The 4,692-nt window shown below is 44.4% G+C and overlaps 1 long non-coding RNA gene across 2 annotated transcripts; it reads right to left on the minus strand.

The window, feature by feature from the left end:
• Positions 1-202: 202 nt before the first annotated feature.
• On the minus strand, positions 203-4,471 carry LOC137475664 (uncharacterized). Of its 2 annotated transcripts, none has more exons than XR_011000013.1 (4): positions 4,270-4,471; positions 3,964-4,182; positions 3,373-3,470; positions 203-685 (listed from the first exon to the last, which is right to left on the minus strand). It is a non-coding gene; the product is annotated as an uncharacterized lncRNA (long non-coding RNA). The 2 variants fall into 2 exon arrangements; XR_011000014.1 differs by having other exon boundaries at positions 4,346-4,464.
• Between the last annotated feature and the right edge of the window lie 221 nt (positions 4,472-4,692).

The raw sequence follows: 4,692 nt of genomic DNA on the forward strand, positions 1-4,692 counted from the left end.
CCAAACAAGAAGACTGGCAATGAACCAGCCATGATGAAGTTTAATATCTGGAGATTCAGAGCTCCGCCTGGATCAACAGCTGACCCCTGTTTGTGGTACAGGATGAACCTAAACCTCACAGCCACACACAGCTGAATTTGGGAGTGGGTCTCCATACCATCCTCAAGGCAGTGACAATGTCTCGGTTTGACCTTTTTTTCTTCCCTCTCTCAAAGCTACAGAAAGCTGTGGAGCAGACTTGTGGTACTTGCTGAGGACAAAAACCTCCTTTGCTTGCTGCATTCATTTGCTAAATAGCATGACAGCCTGTCAGGAACATTCAGAAACATTGTTTGGGCTTGATTTTTATATTCCTTTTCCTCTAGCAAAGTACCTGCAAGTTTAGTACAAACAGATCAACACAGTCAAGCACAGCTTGCAGAGTAGCTACATACTTCAGTCTTGAACTACTGAGGTTTTGGATGATGTCAGTCTGGTCTCCCGAGGGTGCTGTTGTCATCAGATAGTGGGGCTGATAAGGCACATGTTATGGTGAGGCGTGCTGTTGGGTTTAATCACAGTATCGTGCATGAAGTAGGAAAGAAAGCGGTGTATTTCCTGGTACAGTACCTTGATAATGCTCTCACTGCTTCATAGGTATTTCCACCACACTGTCATGCTCAGCACGCTACAGATTGCTGACAATCTGAAAGTACAAACAGTGCTAGGGTGCAAAAACCCAGTTCCTCCATCAAAAACATGTTTATTTGGGACTCTTAGTTTCTTTTCCCGATCTCAATTTCACTCACTCTTTTATTTTTCTTTTTCCTTTTTTTTTCTTTTCTTCTTTTTTTCTTTTAATTTTATTTAATCTTTTACAAAGCAGGATCCAAAACAGCTGTTGAGTACTGGACAAAATGCAGTCAGTTTCTAGAGCAGGTTTTTTTTTCCCTGTCCCTCATTCCAAATTGCATTTGGGAATCACCTGAAATCTAGCACAGCCTGTGAGTCAGGGGCCCTTGGCTGTATTTGCAGGCTCTAGCCCCCACCAGCACTTGTTTCCACACTGCTCAGATGCTTACTGCTGAATTGCAGTTTCTTCTTCTCTTCCTGGTCTATTTCATATTGAACATTATGATTTGTTTTACTAGCAGACCAAATGATAGCAGTTCAAGGACCAATTCCGTGTGTCAGAGAGCACTGAAAAGGAGTTAGTACATTGCCTTTACCTGGAGCTGGACTGGATTTTACATTTTAGCATTCATGTTTCTTGTCCACTTTTTGTGTTTTACTTAGATGAAGCAGAGGAACAGGCTGGACTCCGATCATTTTTTATTGCCACCTGTGAGAAAGAGTCATGGCAGTCCTAGTCCTACCAGCAGGAGCACAAAGAAAGATATGCAAAAATTGAAGAAATCCGCATTTCTGCCAGCTCTGGTCTTTTCACAGTTAATCTCTATGTACCAGAAAATGGGGCATAATATATTAATTTGAAATTCTAATTATATAAATTGTCATCTTGGACCTTGCTATCTACCAGTTTTTAAATGAAGAGACACATCACTACCTAAACTCACCAACAGAAATAAAGTGCATTGCTAGAACAATGTCTGTCTGATATTGCTGTTTGTCCAGCTCATCTACTCCTTATGGGTATTTAGATTCATAGTTTCTGTTTCAGCAACAAAAATAAGACTTTATTGGTTTGGGTTTTTTATTTGGATACACTAGGCATCTGGTCTATCCTCCTTCCATACAATACCACAATTGGAAACCAGATTCTTGTTGCTGAAATCCTAACACAGGTCAAGGTCAGGAGTGATTCCTAAAACCAGCCAGCCTGCCAATCAGCTTCCAGATGAGGCAGATGTTAAGAGAAAATATTTTACTTGCAGTATACCCAGAGGTGATCCAAAATCCCTCAGTGAGGATCGTCACTGCTTTGTCAAGGAGCCTCCTCTCCAGGGCAGAACTTGATTCTGAAATGTTGGTGATGTGGTGGCCACTGGTGAGGGATGGTGGATGATCTGGTTGATTTAAATACCTTGGCAGAGTTATTCAGAAGGGTGAAGCAGCGCATGGTGAAAGGCTTGCTGTACTTTTCTGAAGCGACCAGCACTAGGCAAGGCAGCTGCTGATACAATGGGGAGATGACCATTGTGATGAACAAGGAGACACTGTTTCTTTTCCCAGTGCATGTTGGCCCCTTGGAAATGAGCTGATCAGGGAGGCCACAGGGAGGCCACAGGACCAAACTCTACAGCTGAATTTTTTGAAGCCAGATAATTTTATGACCACTGTTAAGCGCTGTAATTTACTTAAACCAAGATAATGGTAAATGGAAACAAATCAGCTCCATGTTTCAAAGCTGATGTTCCCTGGGGACAGGGAATAATGTCTCTCCTTCAGGGAGGAAAAACAAAGGGCAGGAGTAAGGCTCCCTTTGAGCGTACTGGTGGGGGCCCCAGGTTGCTCCAGCCTGACAGTGGGGTGACAGCCCAGGGACCCTGGGTGCTGTGAAGCACAGAGCTAATATCAGAGCTAGTTACTAGCTATTAGGTATGCACACGTAATCACAGATGCAACCCACTGGGGATAAACTCTGCATAATCAGGCACCCACCACTGCCAGGCTGTGTGAGGGGAGCCAGGACGCCCCACAGTAATGGGGCAGAGCCCTGGTTGGCAGCACAATGCTGTGGAACTCTGATTCCCATTGTATTCCTAGCAGAACCAGTATAATTTGACATGTGCTTTTCCCCTGACCTCACCCCACATTAGGCTGGGAAGGTTAAATTTACCATCTCAAGAACCAAAGGCAGGACAGCATCACCAAGTGCAGAGCCAGACTGAAATTAAAGTGCAGGGTGGGTCTAGGACATCCTATATTTCCAGCAGGCATGCAAAGAGAAGCATGAAAATGTTTTGAAAATCACATTCCCTGGGAAGAGGCTGGAGAAGAGAACAGCTGGCAGGAAAGCTGAAAGGTAAAACCACACGCGCCATTTTGCGGGACTTTGTCTGGAAGTTGGGCTCCAGTCTTGTTAATCAAAGGCAAAGGGACAAAATGTTAGTGGCCACAAACCTCTGTAGGAGACATTCAGGTTCAGTATAGGTTACATATAGAGAGGTTAAAATTGCCTGAGCCTTGAAACTCCCTGACAAGGGAATGCTGTGCACACCTCGGTGCTGGAGGCATTCAAGGCTATCAAGAGTCAACTCCCTCTGCCTGAGAGGTGGTTTGAGAATAGGGAGTTCAGTCCTGTCACAGGTAAAAGAGAAGGTCTGAATGATTCACTAGAAGTCCCTGCCAATCTGGATGACACACTGATAACCCCACAGGCCAGGCTGTGGACCACTGGCCTCCCCCAGCTGTCTACCCTCAATTTCTTACCAACTGCTCACTTTTGGAACAAACTTTTGCATGTTTTCAAAACATCCCCGGTTCTGTTTTCATCCACATTGGAAGTGTTTTTCTGGTCAGAAAAACTGCTGGAAGAAAGAAAATATCTTGGTCAGCAAGTTCAGTCAATGAATCTAAAGCCCACATTACCTAAAAGAGGAAAATTATTTTCTTCAGCTCTTCTAGCTCTTTCGGCTGGGCACCCTGAAGAGAGGGTGAATTAGGTTTGTTCTCAGGTTTTCAATCTCATTATAAGTTTGTAAGTATAATAATGGGGGAAAACGGGGTTATTTGTGAACACAGCACAGAGTATCTGAGTCACAGAGAAAATAAACAGGGAGCCTCTTTGTACATTTTCACTGCCATCCTTTTTCCAAGCAGAAGTGCACCTTTTATGCTCTGCTGTGGGCCTTTAACAAAAGGTTTTTAAACAAAAGCTCTCCTCATATCTTGTGACTGTAACTTCTCAGTAAACCAGAATTTTGCTAGTGCTCAAAAGCCCTAGCAGCATCTCCAGAGCTGTGAAACACAGTATATTCCCTCCACATAGGTGTAATCAAGGTAAATCACAAAGGTTCCCACCTAACACTGCTCAAGAAATCTCTTTATAGCAAACACAGCAAGAGCTTTAAGAGCTTCATTGGCGTTTGTTCCATACTGCTTAATGTCTCCTTAGGGGCCGTGGCTACCATCCCAAACAACATTTCTATGGCTTGCGTGGCTACATCCTTTTCCTGTGAATCAACGTTGGCATCTGCCCATCCAGAGTATTCAGGAGAAATATTTGCTGTTGCCTGGAAACTATGACAGGAGAAAAAGTATCAGGAGTCCTGAATTATTTTTGCAGTTCTTTTTGCGATACTGTGCAGATGTATCAATCCCCTTTACCTGGCAGTTGTATCTCTAACAGGGTTTTAAAACCTGTGGAATAGGTACAGATATATTTGCCAAGTGCCCAAAATACCTGTAAAGCTCTCCCAGGCCCACATGTGAAAGGCTTCATGTAGAAATTACAAAATACATGGGCCAAGCAGACCCCATCCGTCTTTGTCAATATCGCCATTGCTTGCACTTTCTGTCCTCCCCGGGAGGCAGATAAACCCTGCGGGGAGAGCAGGGCTCCATGGAGAGCCCCCTGCCCGGCTCATTTGCTGAGCAGTGGTCTGGTAGCACCGGAGGTACAGCAAACGTGCCGTACCTACGGCTGTGCCTCCACCCGGCAGCTGCGCTGGGACTTTAAATACACACACAAATGCTGCTGAACCCTGAAATGTTTCCACCAACTCCACTTGTTAAAACCTTTCACATCCC

Source organism: Anomalospiza imberbis, chromosome 6, assembly GCF_031753505.1.
Source record: "Anomalospiza imberbis isolate Cuckoo-Finch-1a 21T00152 chromosome 6, ASM3175350v1, whole genome shotgun sequence".
Classification (NCBI taxonomy): domain Eukaryota; kingdom Metazoa; phylum Chordata; class Aves; order Passeriformes; family Viduidae; genus Anomalospiza; species Anomalospiza imberbis.